Source organism: Mustela nivalis (assembly GCF_964662115.1).
Source record: "Mustela nivalis genome assembly, chromosome: 13".
Classification (NCBI taxonomy): domain Eukaryota; kingdom Metazoa; phylum Chordata; class Mammalia; order Carnivora; family Mustelidae; genus Mustela; species Mustela nivalis.
Window position 1 is genome coordinate 69,445,522 of NC_139032.1, and position 17,331 is coordinate 69,462,852.

Genomic DNA, 17,331 nt, shown 5'->3' on the forward strand with positions numbered 1-17,331 from the left:
GGTTGTTGTTGTTGTTGCTGTCTTGGTCTGGATTTTCATTGGTCTGTGTTAGAGTAGAGTTAATTGAAAGTGATTAATGATGACGCCTCTGAAGTGAGAGAAATCTGAGTTTTACCCGAAATCCCTGGGATGGAGACTCAGAAAGACCTAGGTCTGAATCCAGCTCTACTTCTTATGAGCTCTGTGACTCCTGATCCTCTGTTACTGAAGCTGCAGGGTGGGGATGTGCCCCCTTCTTCAGAGGCATATCTGATGCCATTAGGACATTGAACTAGAGGCTGTGTGCATAGGACCTGTCCTTGGGCAATTGCTCTGTGAAGCATTGGTTGTTGGTTGTACCACAAAGCCTCCTCTCCCATATTCCTCTATGGAATTAGAAGGCCAAGATTTGACTATTGGGATGGCTAATTCATTTCCAAATACATTGTTTCCAGGAAAATGATCTTTTCCAAAGTAGTTTATGGTGTTTCATGTCTTATAAACTGCAGAGCTCATAGCTTCCTGAGAAGTGTTCTTTTTTATGTTTGTAAAGTATTCCAAGAAAAATAAGTTTCTATCATGGTTCCAAAAAAAAAAAAAGAAAGAAAGAAGAAAAGAAAAGAAATGAAAAAGATCTTTGCCTTTGAATTCAAGAGGTGGTCAAATCTGATGACCAGAAAAGGACAAAAGCATATAGGAAACCTTTATTACATATTGTAGTCAGAGTTAAGTCATGATTCTGTTTTCTCTGTATTCATTCATTCATCCATTCATTCATTCACATGCTCAGTGAGTATCTGCTGAGTGCCTGGGACTGGGTACTTGGGTCCTCTGTTCGCCATCTCCTGCACCTTTATTTTCTGGGAGGGAGGCTTATAAACTAATGGTTATACCACTCTGTATACAAAGACTGTGGGAGCTGTGGTTGAGGCCACAAACTCTGGCTGAAGGAGTTGAGGGTGGCTTCCCTGAGGAAAGAACTTCATTCTGTCAGAGCCCTTCAGAGCTCTGGAACATCCATGATGTGGTATAGATCTAGGCTGGCCCTACCCCTGGCTGCATGCGGTTGGCCAGAGAGGACAGGCCATCCAAAGATGATCCTCCTACCACTGTCTGTCAGCACTGGGGCTTCAGGCTTGGTCAAGAGGCAAAATGAAATTGAGTCTTCCAGATTCCAACTCTGTACCTGCCCACTGTAACTGAGAATAGCCTGTGCAAATGTGTTCATGGGTTTGCCAGGCTGTAAAATCAGGCCTTGCTTGTAAGTGGGTATCTCTAAGAGACCCAGTGGGTGAGAGGAGTAGCCTTTTTTGGACCCCCAGATTCAGAATCTCCTGCACAATGGATCTGTGGTTATTCTTCCACACCGCCTACTATTATTCAGAATCACTGATGCCAGAGCAAGAACATAGAACTTGAAATCAAGTCGTGGTTCTATGGCACAGACAAGTCATTTCACCTCTTTCAGCTCTAGTTTCCACACCTGTAGCATGGAGCGTGAGAATAACACTTCCCTTGCTCTGTGGTAGTGGGATTGAGAATAGAGTAATATGCACGGCCTCACCTTGTAATGATGAAATGCCTTATGGTGCTTAGTCTTCATCATTCCTTTTCAAGTTAGTGAATTCTCTTTTCAAAGAGTTCTTAACTGAATGAAAGCCTTCCATAAATTTGTTGGGGATGTATGGAGTAGTCTTTATACCTTCTAGTCCAAGTTCTAACTTTGGAGGTGCTGACCATGTAATCAGTTTGCATTGAATAAAATATGTTTTGGAAACAATGACAGAGGGTAGCTTAGATTTCTTTGTGAGTCCAGTCTCAGAAGAGACAGGTAAACAAATAATTTCAATGCAATTTGAAAATAATGTTGCTGGTCATAATAAAAATATTAAAATTATTAATAATTATTATAATTAACATTTTTGGGGCATGACAGTGCACTGTGAACTTTGCTAAGTGTTTATTTTCTCACTTAAGCCTCATTATTTTCCCATAAGATGGGCATTATTAATTGCATTTTACGGATGATGAAACCATAGCCCAAAAAGATGAAATGACTTGTCCAAGGCCATACGGTCAAGTGGGAGAGATTCAAATCCAAAGATTCAGTTCTTTAAGGTTCATACATCCAAACTTTGAAATCCAAAGCTGTCTGATTCTAAAGTTCTTCTTTTCTGTTGGTCTACAGAGTCTCCACGAAACTAGTGGTTTGCATTCACAAATTGTCAGACTTCACTCAGCCTGAAGTCCCTCATCTGAGAGATGCATTAAAGCACTAACTTGCAGACTGTTGATAACAACCCACAAGGGCGAATTGATATCACACCATGACCCAGTGCATTCACCCCCCCCACACCATATCCATATATGTTTGTGTGTGCGCCTGTGTATGCCTATGCCTCTTTATTGAAACAATTCATCTTTACTCTGATGTGTTTTTTTTCTTTTCTTTCTTTTTCTTTCTTCTCCTCTCCTTGTAAATGTTTGTGGTGACCTGTTGATTTGATTACTTGCTCATGGGTCTGAGCTATGGTTTGAAAACTGCATCTTAAGGGACATGGAGAACAGCTTCTCTTCTATAATGGGAAGACTCGGTGGGAGAGAGAAAGCAATCTGAGAAAGATCTCATTGGTAAGCAACAAGAAAAGTGGCTGACACTCAGGCCATCCAACTGCTAGTGTGGATTTTTTTTTCCCCTTCTGTTATTAGGTCACTGTTCTAAATGCTTTATAAACACAGCAATCATTTTGGAATCCGACATCCCTAGATTCAAATCTGAACTCCACCTGGTCTAGCTATGTGACTTGAGATATGACTTCATCTCTCTAAGGGGCAGCCCCCTCTCTCGGAAAGGAGAGTAACAATACCTACCTTTCAGAGGGATTGAGAAGATGACTTGATACTAAGGGCTAGTACTGGGCATACATTATGTACTTAATTCAGGTGAGACACCGAGGTAACTGGGGGAGACCTCAGCTGGGGGCAGTGAAGGCTGAGAGGGTGGGCATTAATGTAACTTCATGCGTCCCCAGTATCCAGACCAACCTGAGGATCTTAGATGCAGACATAGTGTTAGTGGAGAACATGTTGGCCTTGGAGCCAAGCAGACATGGCTACAAACCCCAACTGTAGGGCCTTCTCATCTCAATGAGCCTCAATTTCCTTATCTGCAAACTGGGATATTAGAGGCTCATTCAGAGACATATTATGGGGATTCAGTGAGGAATTTTCCCCATAGTTTCTTCTTCCTCCCTGACCTTATAAATGTTATGTATCTTCAGATTTTATTTTACCTTCTTATGACAAAAAAATTCAAACACATATAAAAGTAAAAAGCTTAGTAAAATGAATCCTCATGTGTCCACCACCAAATTCCCAGCTTTCAGAGGATATCACACAGCCCCAGCCTGCTTCGCAGTGGCACCTTCCAAGGCCTTGGGTGGGTGTCAGTCAGCTAAGCCACGTCCACATTCCCGACCGGTGTAGAAGTCTAAAGGAGGGAGCTCCTGATTCTGAACCCAGGGAAGAGTTTGCAGAAGAAATTGGGTTTTATGAAATAAGAATGTGAGACAGAGATTTGGGGTGCGAGTGTTCCTTGTAGGGGACACGGCACCAGCAAGGATCAGTGGGGTGAGCATGCTGTCTAAGGAATAGTAAGTATTGGCAATCTTGATGAAGTTTACTGGCAAAAGAGGAAATTGAAGCCAGATCACAAAGGACCTTGATTCACTAAAGTAGACCTTACATAAGTATCCCTCATTTTTCAAAAGTAAACGCTATTCGCTTTTCTGCAAGATCTATCCATATTAGGACCCATTTTCATGAACCGAAATACATGTGAAGAGGATTTTTGCTTTTGCAAAAAAAAAAAAAGGTGAAAAGCCAAAATAGTGTTCAGCATTTGTATTGCAGTGGGCCTTATATAGTGCACACCCCCAGCAGCAGGACTGCTCCCGCCCCTGGGCCACGCTCCCCTCCCCAGGAAGGGCACTCAGTACACTACGCACCTCAGCATTAAGCCACTGGAGCTCTGAGCTGCATCTGTGAGGGTCTGTGCTTTATCTCCAATTATTCCGTGTGCTGTGAGCAAGATGTGTCCTAAGGTATCAGAAAAGCTGAAGAGGGGTTATTGTGGGGGTCTGGGACTGCTAAAAAAATTTCCGTAGAAATTGATGGCAGTTGCTTCTTTGCTTTATTACTTCATTTTGGCTTAGGAAAGGTTTCAGAGGAATCTCCTTCTGGAGTGCGGGGAAATCTATATTGGACTCTCCTTTCATCTTAAGGATGCTAGAGGACACTGGAATCAAGTACTCGGAGCAGTAGAAAAGACTACGGAGATTAGGTCATTTTTTGCCCACTTCCACTCTTTTTCAGTCTTCAAGGAAAGGTTAATTTAGGTATTACGTAAGTCCATTTTCACTTACCTAATGGTTAAATAGACAAGGCAGGCAACTGAAGAGGTATCCTCACGCCCAAGTCAAACAGCATGGAAGCATATACCTACCACATTTGCTAGCATTGCTTTTGTTATATAATAAAATCATGCTTCTTGAACAGCTGGCATTTCCTTTAATCTGACAGACACTATGAATCATACATCCTTGATAAGTGTTTCCCACTTTGCTTTTAGCCTTTGGAAAGCTCAGAACCTGGTTTGTATCCCTGCTATGCAGTGCTGGGAATCAGTCTTCCCCTGGTTTCTTTCAGTGTTGCCAGCTAGTCTGCCATTCCCCTCATTTCTTTAACTGTTTCCTTTGTATTATCATGCAGATGTTTTTAAGGCACTTCAGGTTATTTGAGGGGAGGAGGAGTGGGTGGAGCTAATGTAAATGTATATAAAGGATCATATTAATTTCCAGGAAATAAAAACGAGGAAAATGAAGAATGAATCTCTACGCCCCCCCTTAATTCAGCAAATATTTAGTACTTGCTTGGAAAATACAAGAAGGAATAAGAAATTTTAGGAGAAGATGGCGGACTACTTTTGGGACAGGTGAATTCGGGGTCCTTCTGGAAATAAAGGTGTCCTACACTAAATTGGTTATGTAAGTGTGAAGCTGAAGTGCCAGGTGGATTCTGGAGAGAGAGACTTGGAAGTCCTCAATTTGTTGAAGCCTTGAGAGGGATGGTTCATCAAGAGTGGCGGTTGAGCCTCAAATAAAAGTAAAAGGAAAAGATATGTGGCCCTGGGACAATGCATAAATTATCCCATGGTTGATGGCATACATATGCATGTTACCCATTCACCCTTGCAGCTCATGAGTGAATTATGTAACACGATATTGACTCCTAATATGGAATCATACTCGTGGATGTGGAATGTCAGTTCATACTTAGCACTAGAAAATCTTTCCATGATACATACTTTTTAAGGATTTATTTTCTTTTCCTATTCAGTTTCTAAATTATTTATTTCCCCATGGTTTGAAAATAAAAGTATAATGTAGTTGGTCAAGGGATATTGTGCTATAAAAATTACATGCTCGATGTTGATGGGGAAATTTTGATTGCTTTGAGGTTGATTTTTTTCTGTGTTTGGCACATGCGAAATGAAGCAAATTCATATTATGAAATACTAAGTTTTCTTTTTTTATTTGAATGAAATGCTTTCAAATTTAAGATCAGAGCTGGCTTACCAGTATTTCCCAAGTAAAACGCCATCAAGTACAAATATTACAAAGGACCTGAGTTTTCTTGTGAAGTAGTCTACACATTTACATGAGAAAAGAATTTTTGAAAAGTTCCTGCTTTCCTCATCCCTCTATGCAGTGCTGGTTAATTAATCAATCATAAATAAAAGATGAAAGTATGTGAACCTCAAATCCTTGTGTTCTGGAAAAAATAGAGTCACAGAATAATTAAAATAAATTTCAACTAATGAGAACCAGAAACAATGACCAATGGAAATAGTGAAAATAGCTGGGTCTAACAGGTCAGAACTTCACAGAGAATGAACAGTGGATTATTCCAGCTTGCTACTGTGGCTGCTTAGGGCCTTTGCACTGGTTGAATGACCATTGGTGAGAGCAATGAGGAGCTCTCTCTATTTTTTTTTTTTTTAAGAGTATACTATTTAAATGTTTTTTCAACTTCAACACCAACTTTTTTTTAGAGTATGCTATTTAAATGTTCTTTAAATTTCAGGCTTTTTAATGTGCTTTCTCATCTGGCTTCCGTCTCTCTGCAGATATATTGGAATTCCGGGCCCTTCTGCTGGATTCCATCATCTTGAAACTTGAGTCAGGTATAGACACTCCACCTGCCAACTGCTGTGGCAGAGCAGGTAACTGAGGTACAGAGTTTCTACATGACATGGTTCATCTGGAAGTAGGAGTGGATCCATTTCATCTTACATGCTGCTTGGGGCTGTGTCTGTGGTGAGTAAAACCCACTTCCCCATCTAGGCATCAGGATAGAAACATTTTCCAAGCTTCCTCAGTTAGTTTGGACCCGGGAATGAGTTCCTGATGAAGGAACTTGGGCACAAATGATGTCCGTGAGTGTTTTCATGTCATGTGCACACCCATCACCTGGCAAATCTTGTTAATGTGCAGGTTCAGTAGGTTTGGAGTCGGGGCTGTGATTCTGCATTTCAGTAAACCCTCAGGTGATGCCAGTGCTATAGGTTTCATAGACAATCCTTCAAGTATTAGAAATGGACACTAATTCCAGCCTGGCCATAAAGTGTCCTACAATGACTTCCACGATCTTAGAGCCCTGTCTGCACAGCTGGAAGCAAAACACTTGGGATGCAGAGATTATAAGGGATTAGAAATTATAAGGGAAGGAGATTAGATTCTTGCCTCAGTGGCTGGTGGAGTTCTGCCCTGGGGAGCTGCCTGACCTCAGAGGGACTAGGGGTAGAGTGAGAAGCCGTATTAAGTCATGAGTGTCAGGGTTCACTTGTTACTGCAGCAGGGCTTAGTTGCATTCTATCAACTGTCTTCGCTGAGTCTTTCCTTGACTTAAAATTTTGGATTAACTTAGTAAACTTGCCAAATACCAACTTTGTATTAGTTATACCTCTAAGTGCTGGAAAATACGTTGATGAAGCAGGTGGAGTTCTTTCTCCACGGAGCTAGGAGGGGAGATTAAAAAATGGGGTCAAATAATGAGTCGATAAATACCAAAGGTGTCAGTCCCTAAGAAGTGTGCTGCCTGAGCTTAGAAGGCAGGAGTGGAGGTCCTAGTTGTGGGCGTCAGGACAGGATTTCTACAAGTGATTATATTGACATCAGCCTTGAAAGATGGGTAAGGTTTGAACTTCTAACAATTAAGATAGGGAAGAGCATTTCAGGGACGTTGAAAGGATAGAGTAGCAGAAAGGCGCACAGGGAAATGTGAAACCTGCCATGGGGACCAAGTGTAGGATGAAGGAGTGGATGAAGGTATGTACAGTGGGAATGAAGGTCAGAGTTAGATCATGCAGCACTTGGAATGGCAGTCTGAAGAGCTTGGATTTTTATCCTGAGGAGGCTGGAGAGCTCTAGGAGGGTTAAGTTGGAGAGCTCTCTCCCTGGGCACAGTGAGAGGGGAGCAGGAGCAGAAGGTCCTGAAACCACCCTCTTCCCTCTCCTGCTATACTTGAGCTAGTGTACTGATGCTGAGCACGAAGATGAAAAAGACAGGGAAATATGCCAACATGAGAAGGAAGAGAGGATTGCAGCTTCCCCGCCCTCATCCCGTCTTCAGAAATGAGGAAGCCAGGACCTCCGGCTTCTTACTCCAATGTCCATATTTTCTGCATTTGAGTACCATGTTACTGCGGTGTCATGAGCACCCCCGGCGTTGTCCTTGGTGAGCCTGCATCAAACTCAGTACAGCATAGTTCATACCTTACAGTTTGGCCGCCTTTGCACATTTTAATTTAAATAGTTTTGAGTCACTTCAATTGGGAAATTTACCGAAATTCTATTTCACCATGATACGCCAACAGCAAGTTTAATTTTTTGAAAGATTTTATTTATTTATTTAACAGAGAGCACAAACAGGGAGAGCAACAGAGGGAGAGGAAGAAGCAGGCTCCTCACTGAGCAGGGCTCAGTCCCAGGACCCTTGATCATGACCTGAGCTGAAGGCAGACCCTTAACCCACTGAGCCACAACCAAGCACCCCTCAACAGCAAGTTTTAGACTCAGTTCAAACAACTACATTTCACTCCAAAGGGACTTCATCCAGACTTGCTGCTCCTCTTTTGGGGTCTGTGCCAGACCTAGGAGAGGGTTTAGGAAAGGTTTATCGGTCCTTCAAGGGCTGTCTTTGTCCCTTGGCTGGCCAGATTAGAGCAATGAGGAACCAGCTTCCACTCTTCTTCCCCGTCCGCATCTTCCCCAGGTCCTCATCTTCCCCAGGTTCCAGGCAGGGACCTGTATGGGAGGAGCCCTATAAACCAATAAAGGAGCTCAGCTCATGCACTCTTGCCCAGGGCTGACTGTAGAAAGATGCGCTTTCTTCAGGACCTCGGGATTGCACTGTCCAGAAGTGGCTAAAGAGAAGGCTTCTTGCATGTGTGGTCAGACAGAAATTTGTTTGAACCCTAGCTGCCGCTTCTTGCCGTATGGTCTGGAACAAATGATTTACTATCCCAGAGCTGAGGTTTCTGTGGTGGCAGATGGGGCTGGCAGTTAGCTGACAGAGTTGTATGAGGGTTCTGTGAGATCCCAGGGATGAAGTTCTGAGCGCCCTATGCTGCACACCATACCAAGGATCCAATCAGAGTCTCGGTGGCTATCCCAGCCCTGGGGTGTACTCACAGTTCATGTTACTTGCTCTAGTAAACAAATCTGAAAGTTTCAGTGACTTCAAAATAATAAAGCTTTATTCCTCACTCACCAAACTGTCTATGTGGGTGTTCCTGGTCGGCAGGAAGCCTTCCACGTGGTGAGTCAGCGACATAAGCTCCTTCCACCTGTGACTTCTTTCTCTCTGGGATGAAAAAAGGGAGGGCGGGGGAGGCATGCCTTGGCCCAGGAGGGAGACACACATCACTTCCGCTGGTTGGTCAGCAGCAGTCGCATGGCCCCCCCAAGAAGCCAGGGGTGCTTGGAAGTGGGATGGCTGACATGGCAGCCATGTCCCTGGGTAGTTCCATGCTATAGCGGGGGGGGGGGGCGGGAACCTCTGGGGAACAGTTAAATTAGTTGTCGCTGCCGCAGGAGGGGAAGACTGAGGCGGGATTGGGGTCTGGACAGGGAGGCCAGGTTTACAGAGGTGGAAACAACGTGTCAGATTCCCATTTCTTTCCTCTCCTCTCTTGGAGAGCTCATTCTGGCAGATCCTGCCCCATTTGGAACCTGGCTGTGAGCAAGAAAACATCTGTGGTCGGAAAGCGGGGGCAGTGAATCAGGCCTGTTTGCGACTCGGAGAGAGGATGTCCTTGAACCCTTTGCTTGGCAAACAGCTCCCTCCCACAAAGATGTGAGAGGCCATCTGTCTGTCCACTTTGACACTTTCACCCAGTGACCTTCAGGGCTTCATACACCTTCCCCATAAGTTGGAGCACGCTCAGCACAGACTGTCCTTGCATTTGACCAAAACTGACTCACTGAGGGTCTGAGTGAGAGGAGAAGGCAAAAGCAGACAAACAGGCGCTGAGGACTTTGCCATCCCAGACCTGTGTCGTGTAAACAGGCTGTCTGCTTCCCAGCCAAGGAATGAGTCCGGACTTGGGTCGAATTGGAGCCTTGACAGCTAATCCCCACAGCCTTTGACTGTGGAGCACTGTGTTCAGATGGGGCAGGCTGCCCACACTGGGGCACAGGGGAGAGGCAGGATGGTGGCGAAAGAATGCGGCTTTGGGGTCGGACACAACTGCTCCCTACCACTTACGCAGCTCTGTGACCTTGGATAAGAGTCACTGAATCTTTCTAAGGCTCATTTTCCCTATATGTGAAATTAGCATAACACAATGGACAACAAAGGCTTCGGGACCTCGCCAGCACATATATACAAGTAATAGTCTCCCCTGTTCCCTCTACGTACTGGAGAGAAATCTGTCACCTCAGTGAATTAATTACGTAATAGTCAGTAGCCACCATTTCTTGAGCTCCTCTCCTGAGGTGTTTAGTCCTTGCAACAACTGTAGGATAAATGGTATTGTTCCCATTGTATGGGTTTGGTCAGGGAGACTCAGGGATTATGAGAGAGATAGTGATTTTGCTCTTTCTACTGCCCTGTCACTGAGGAGAGAAGGAAATAACAAAGGAAAAAGAGTCAAAGGAACATACCGGGGCTGGGGGTTAAATGTCAAGTCCAGAAGTCCGGAAGGTATGGACTTTAACCCCCGTCTGGCTGGAATAATAGACCTTCCATTATAATCTACTTCCCCCTGTGTTATTCACTTGTATGTTTAGTCATCAGTGTATCTATTACTAATTAATTAGCAAACATTTACTATGAATCTCTTATGTCTTAGAGCCTTGCTATTCTCAAAACGTGGTGTCTGGGCAGGAAGCCTCAATGTTGCCTGGGATTTTGTTAAAAATACAGAATCTCAGGGGTCCCTCCAGGCCCCCTTTGTGGGGATCCGTAATTGTCAAGATCCCCAGGTGATTCATAGCGTACACTCAGGATTGAAAACCACTCTCCTGATGCTTCCACCTTGGCAGAAACATTTACAGAGGCAACCCCTCTTCTTAGGACCCCTGCCTTCCTTGCCCACACAAGAAACAGCAGGGATGTCCTAGAATAGGCTTTGCCCTGAGCTTAATGCTTCTGTGATTGTCCAGAGCCTGGGTGACCCCTCCACACCAGGGGTGGATACATGGGCTACGTCCTGGGTCTTGACAGATGGGAGGTGCCACAAAAAAAGGCTGCCACCTTAGTGTTTGGGACCTCTTATCTCCTCCTCCTCCCTAGCATCCACACTTAGCCCCCCACTAACCTTAGCATCAAAGTCATTCACACAGATGCTTATTAGGCTGGAGCAGGAATGCCATGATCTTAGGATATAGCTCGGCCCCATCTATCCCATTGTGGCCAAGGATTGTTTGTGGGGATTCTCAAATATGGAAAATGGGAATCACTTCCTGCCCAATTTGAAAGAACCTGGCTATTTAATAGGCACCAACTGAAGACTAGGCCCAGCATGCGTTAAGTTTATTCCCATTAACACTTTTGGGAAGCCCTGACAGTATTTACCATCATGGAACGTCTGCCCCATGCCAAGCTCCAGGAGGAGTGAGAGCACATCCCTTGTTAAATTCTTGTGATGCCTTTGGGTAGGCAGCCTCATTCCCATTTTCAGAAGAGCATACTGAGGCTTGGAGAGCCTGGTTAGCTTGACCAGAGTCACAGAGGCAATGAATGGTAGTGCAGGACTCCATTCATGCATTTCCCAAAACTTGGAATGGGAATTTAAATAGGGGAAGCCATGCACTTTTCACAACTGGGAATGGGAATTGACATTCAAATAAAGGGAAGACTCATCAGTGGGCCTTTGGAATGTATTTCATAGGCTGCTATTCCCCTGCCCCATCTGAGGGGCGGGGGAGGTAGGAGAGGGAGTAGGAGGAGGATGGGCAGGTCAGTCAAACACGGGGGTTGTCTTGTTTCTAGTATATTAAGAGCCATCCCCCCTCCTGAGCATCTTCATTTCAGAGAAGGCTGGATGAGCTCACTGGGGACCAAGAAAATGGCTGGTCCTGGGTGAACTCCCCGTGTTAGTGTTTGCCCCACCCCCCACTCTCAGCCAGCAAGTGCTGATAGCAGAGCAAACCTCTTGAGTACCTGGCATGTGGCACAGGCAGCCCCACAGACCAGCACAGAGGCCTTACCACCTATTCCCGCCTGGACCGGTTCCCCCAGGAGCTCGTTTGGAAGCTTAGAGCCTTGTGTAGCACAAACAGGACTGTGCAGTGGGCCTTGGCTTCACGGCAAAGGACTGACAGCTTCTTAACTAAACAAGCACCAAAGATTTGCTGATTGTATGTAAGGAAGCTGTTGTATGTGCTCTTCCTTTGGGAGCATAGAGTGGAGTGAGTACCCTCTGATAAGTAGTTTAGGATCCCCCCATCTCCATCCATTAGCTCCATGATTTTTGTCCAAGTCAAGCAATCTTTCTCGGTCTCGGGTGGCTTCGTTTGTTCATGGGACATTCCCATGAGATACACACTTCATTTCTTGGTACAGGTCCTGACTCCAAATGGGTGTTCAAGCAATAATTGCGATGATTATTCCATTTTGCCACATGGAAGTTACTTGAATATAAACATCTTATATTCACTTACATTGAGCACAGCACTTTCCGTCTTAGGTTGTAGAAATCCAACTTGACACTAGCCTAAGTATAAATGAACAAATGAAATTCTATGCATCTGGCAAGTCCATGGCCGATCTACCTTCAGGCTGGATTTAGGGGTTCCAGCTGTGACATCAGAGCTCAGCCTCTCCTCTCCCCTTAGCTCAGTGTCCTTCTGGGTATGGGTCTGATCCCGTGAACAGGCTTTGGTCACCAGGGCTCCAGAGTCACATGTTTTCGAGCTTATTGACTTCCAATGCCCATTTATCCATCCAGGCGAGACTTTGATGGGCCTTGCTCGGATGACAGGAGTGCACCTGGACCAATCACCATTGCTAAAGGCACAGAGCTCTGAGACAGGCTGATCTGGAGTCACATGACCGACCCTGTGATCAGGAAGGGGACGCTGGCAGATGTGGACACTATATAGTGGGGAGACACTGAATGACGAGGAGAGCTCTGCCAAAGACAGGAATTATGGTGGGCAGATAAAAACAAAGGCTATCCACCGCACCGCAAGAGCACTAGCATAAGAAAGTACATGCACCTGCTTCTTCCTTAGGTCTCACTATGATCAGTGTTAGTCCAGGACCGTTGTTCCTGAAGTCATGGTCTAGAACTATATATAGCTTCCAAGTAAAAGAGAAGAACTGAGGGAGGCAAATCTGAACTGTAAATGGGACCCCCAGACTGTGTCTGTCACTTTGGCTTAGAACAGATGGAACTCAGGGCAAAATTTCACTCAACCAGCTGGGCGTCACACGAATGTCCTTTGCTCTCCTTGCATTTAGATCACTGCTGGACACATCAGAATGGGTGGTATGTGGGAGGTTTTCTCTCTGTATGTTAAATGCCCTCTTTATTGTCTCTGCTAAAACTTTCCGAAACAGTGACAATAGCCAAACACCCAAAGCTAAGCCAATGTCACATGAAGAGCTCTTTGGCTCTATGAGGCTGCTCTTTCTGGGCAAACACTTACGTGCTATGTTAGCATCGAGGTGAGCAGGTCAGGATTTGCTTTTGCAAACCAATAAGGAAAAGGCCTCTTAATTTCTCTTCCTAGCCTTGTCAGTCCTCTGTGGTGGTTGGGACCAAAGCCTTCCTTTGGAGCTTTTCCTCAGGACTTATTTCATTTGCTTGACAAATGCTTGTTGAACACCTGTTTTGTGTAACAGGCTTTGTTAGGAGATGAAGCCCCGCATGTGTAAGCCAGATGGGCGCCGTTTTTCATCTTCTTACTCTGCTTCTCTATTCCTCTCACTGGTTTCTCCCTTGCCAATGTGAAGAAGGCTTCCAGCACCTCTTTACTCAGGATTACTAAGGGGAGACGCAGGAGGGAGATGGCTTTGCACATCTTGGAGCAAACAAGTTACAACATTCTCCTGAAATATTTTCATTCCTCAAAATTGCTTCTGGGACATGGCCATATGCTAGGGTCCTGGGTTTTCTCTTTCCCTTTTCCCCAGCCTTGCTCATCCCAGTTTTCTCCATCTCAATACCCACTCCATTCCCCTACTTCCACATGTTCATCCCTCTCTCTTCCATGAAGCAGAACAGTCCTGCTCTGCCTCAGTTTTATCTCTAGTTTTTTTTTTTTTTAATGTAAATGGCATCATAATGCTTAGAAGACTGAAGGTCCCAGTTTCCAGGATGTCCATTCCTTAAAAAGCAATCTTAATCGGTGCTAATGGCAGCCCAGCTTGGAGCGTAGATCCAGCCCTGAAAGGGCATGGTCACCACCAGCGCTCTCAGAAGATGCTGGAGTGGAATGTGTGCCACGTCAGCTGAGGCCAATCCAGATAAAGATTAGTTATGGCAGAGATGGGTCACTGATTGCCTTCCTCACCCTGATGCCTTTTTGCTTAACTAATAGCAGAAGAGTCTCTATTAAGGGCTGCTAACACTCCCAAAATGTCATTTGTTGAGCCTACCAAAGTGATAAGTGATGCTCTTATTTACTCTCTTGTTCTCAAGACTGATGTTCAGAAGTTTAAAACAATTTTGAAGTGCTTAGTTTTTAGTGAAGAGACTAGTCAAGTCTACGAATAAGGCAATGGTTTGGGAATGTAATCACTAACACTAAAAGAAGTCCACGAATGTGTGTTCGCTTATAATGGATTTGCTTAATTATAACCACAAGGCACATACAAACACACACAATACCTACTCAGTTGAACACATTTCTTTGTATCAGCATACACTCTTAAGATCAGTGTTCTCTCATGCCCAGTTCCGGGTTTCAAGTGTTTCATTTCCCAGCCACGTGAGTGAATTACCCTGCCTATGTTCAACAAGGAGGGGAAACACCAGGATTGCAGGAGACATGAAATGCATGAGAGATTGCTTACTCCAAACACATACCCTCTTAACATGAGCAAATGCTGGCTTTCCTGGCTCTTTTCCACATTCTCGTGCCTTGACAATGAAAAGTCATCTGTGACTCCTTGTGGGATTCGAAGACTCAACCAGTAGACTTCTGCATATTTTGAGAACCCCAGAGTCAAAACTGGAGGGATGACTTTAGGAGATGGTTTAAATACTCATATAATTTATTGTCCAAACCAGGACCTTTTAAGAGTGAAACAATATGTTATTGAAAATTATACCAAGACACTAGGTTTTTGGTCTTCTCAGTAAAAAAACAATTGCTTCTGTTTATTGAGCTCCTACTGTATGCTAGGGTTTTAACTCATTCTTTAATAATCCTTCTAATTAATCCTCAGGGTAACCTTATTTAATAGATATTAAATAGATATTAACCTTATTCCCATTTTACAGATGAAGAGATGAGGGCCCAAGGAGCAACTCCTGTAAAATGGCTTTTCATTCATGCTCTAGTGAAAGCAGACACGTGTAGGGATTTGGACTGAGGTGTGTCTCATTCCAAAGTGCACACACTTCGCACTGTACAGTATGGGTTCTCATCCTGTAGTTTGATATCTTCTTCTTCTTCTTCCTCTTTCTCCTTCTCTGCCTCCTTCTCCTCCTCCTCCTCCTTCTCCTTCTAACAGGCTGGGCTCTAAGGATATCTGGGTTACTGGTTAGCTGCCATAGGCACTCCTGAAGGCAAAGAGGAGACCAGTGCAGAGAGCTACAAAAACCCAGCTTCACCTTCATGGTTAATATGCTGGTCAATTGAATGAGTTTTCATTTGGGTGAGGGTTTCTACTCTTTGAAAGAAAGTAAAAATAAGAGAAAGAGAGAGAGAGAAGGAGAAGGAAAAGCAGAAGAGGAAGAGAAGGAAGGAAGGGAGGGAGGCAGGGAAGAAGGAAGGAAGGAAAGTTTCTGAATTGAAACTCCTTGTTCTGAAATGGAAAACCTGAGCTCCAGAGAGAGAAAATTCCTTACCCAGTGTCCCATAGCAAATCATAGAGGAAACAATGATCTGGAAAATCTGGGTCTTTTGATTTTCACTTCATGTTCTTTTTGCTACGCTTGAGGAGACATGTTTTGAGAGGATATGTTGCTGGCTGATGCTGTTTCCATATTTTGCCTCATTTTGACATTGGCAGTGAAAGCTGCCCCCCCCCCACCAAGATTTATTTATTTATTTTAAAGAGGAAGAGAGAGGGAGAGAGTGTGAATCCAAAGCAGACTCCGTGCTAAGCATGGATGCAGGGCTCCATCTCATGACCTTGAGATCATGACCTGCCCTGAAACCAAGAGTCAGACACTCAATTGACTGAGCCACCCAGGCGCCCCTGAAAGCTGATTTTAAATACTGACCAAGCAAAGCTTTCACATATTTCAGATATGCTGTGGAAGAGGTTTTAAATAAAGACTGGTATGTACATGTTTAATTTTGTTACATTTTTTAGTAAAAAGAAATGTAGATACTGATTTTCTTTTTTCACCATGGTTCTGGACTACTTAAGGAAAATTAAGTGATAATAGTTTCAGGTTGGAGAGTGGAGAAAGCTACATTCACTTTTTAGGAAAGTAGGATCAGGGGAATAGAGTTGAAAAGGAAGCCACCGGGCGCCTGGGTGGCTCAGTGGCTTAAGCCGCTGCCTTCGGCTCAGGTCATGATCTCAGGGTCCTGGGATCGAGTCCCGCATCGGGCTCTCTGCTCAGCAGGGAGCCTGCTTCCTCCTCTCTCTCTGCCTGCCTCTCTGCCTACTTGTGTTCTCTCTCTGTCAAATAAATAAATAAAATCTTAAAAAAAAGAAAAAAGAAAAGGAAGCCACTATCAACAGTAGGCCATCCCCACGCCCTCTTACTGCTGCTGTGCGTGGTGGGCACTCAGTTACGTGCTCCTGAGCAATGAGAGGAGGCACTGAATTATCTTTCTTGGTTCTTGCCCCTGAGCCTTGACCATGGTGTTGGGAAGTAGGATGAAAAGCAGCTGATAAGAGCTTTTGGAAGTCCATTCTGCAGCAGATTCCTCCAGATTCTTCCACACACTTTGCAGTTGGGGTTAGATGGTCAGATTCTGGTGTATCTGATCTCTGCTCTCCATTTGCTCTGAGCACTGAGAGGGATGCTTTGCTGTGGGCTGAATATGGGTAGAGGGTACAAACAGTGGCTTCCTACGTATATATCCAGGAATGTGATAACTTTAAAAATCCTCTGTTTTATCCTTTTATAACCATACATTCTAAGAAGTTCAGGAGCCAATAGGTAAAGAAAGGTATTTTAGAATGCGAACAGATGTTAATAGTGGGAAAATGATGAATGAAGAAATGTGCAGTACAAAGGGAGAAAAAGACAATTACATACTCCTCCCAAAAGAGTATCTGTTACAGCTGTTTATTGAGTGAAGTGATAGACGTGTGCTTTCATGCGACTCTTCGGTACTCATCTATTGCCGAAAACCACGAAGTCAGAAGTGTGTGTGTATGTACTCTGAAGCCACAGCGGAACTTGGCTGGTTCTGTGGGCACTCCTCAAGAAAGTTTGCCCTTCGTGAGCGGTTCTGGCTGTGGGGAGCCCCAGATCGTTTCCCTGCCAGGGGATCTTTCTTGCAGTGGTTCCCTTACAAATGGAGAAAACAGAATCCATACTGATTCTTCAGATGGAGACTGAGCATTCTAAAGAAAATTCAGTTCATTAAAACTACTTTAAATTTTCAGGAGTAGGGCAAAAGCGCCTGGCAGAAAAAGGGAGGGAATTCT

General features: G+C 44.4%; 1 long non-coding RNA gene across 1 annotated transcript in view; it reads left to right on the top strand.

Annotated features, from left to right (window-relative positions):
• The window catches only part of LOC309847097, a 238,451-nt gene that overhangs the window by 215,383 nt on the left and 5,737 nt on the right, over window positions 1-17,331 (top strand). The window contains exon 4 of the long non-coding RNA XR_014302303.1: window positions 6,167-6,356. This is a non-coding gene — a long non-coding RNA (uncharacterized lncRNA). The remainder of the gene's footprint in view (window positions 1-6,166; window positions 6,357-17,331) is intronic.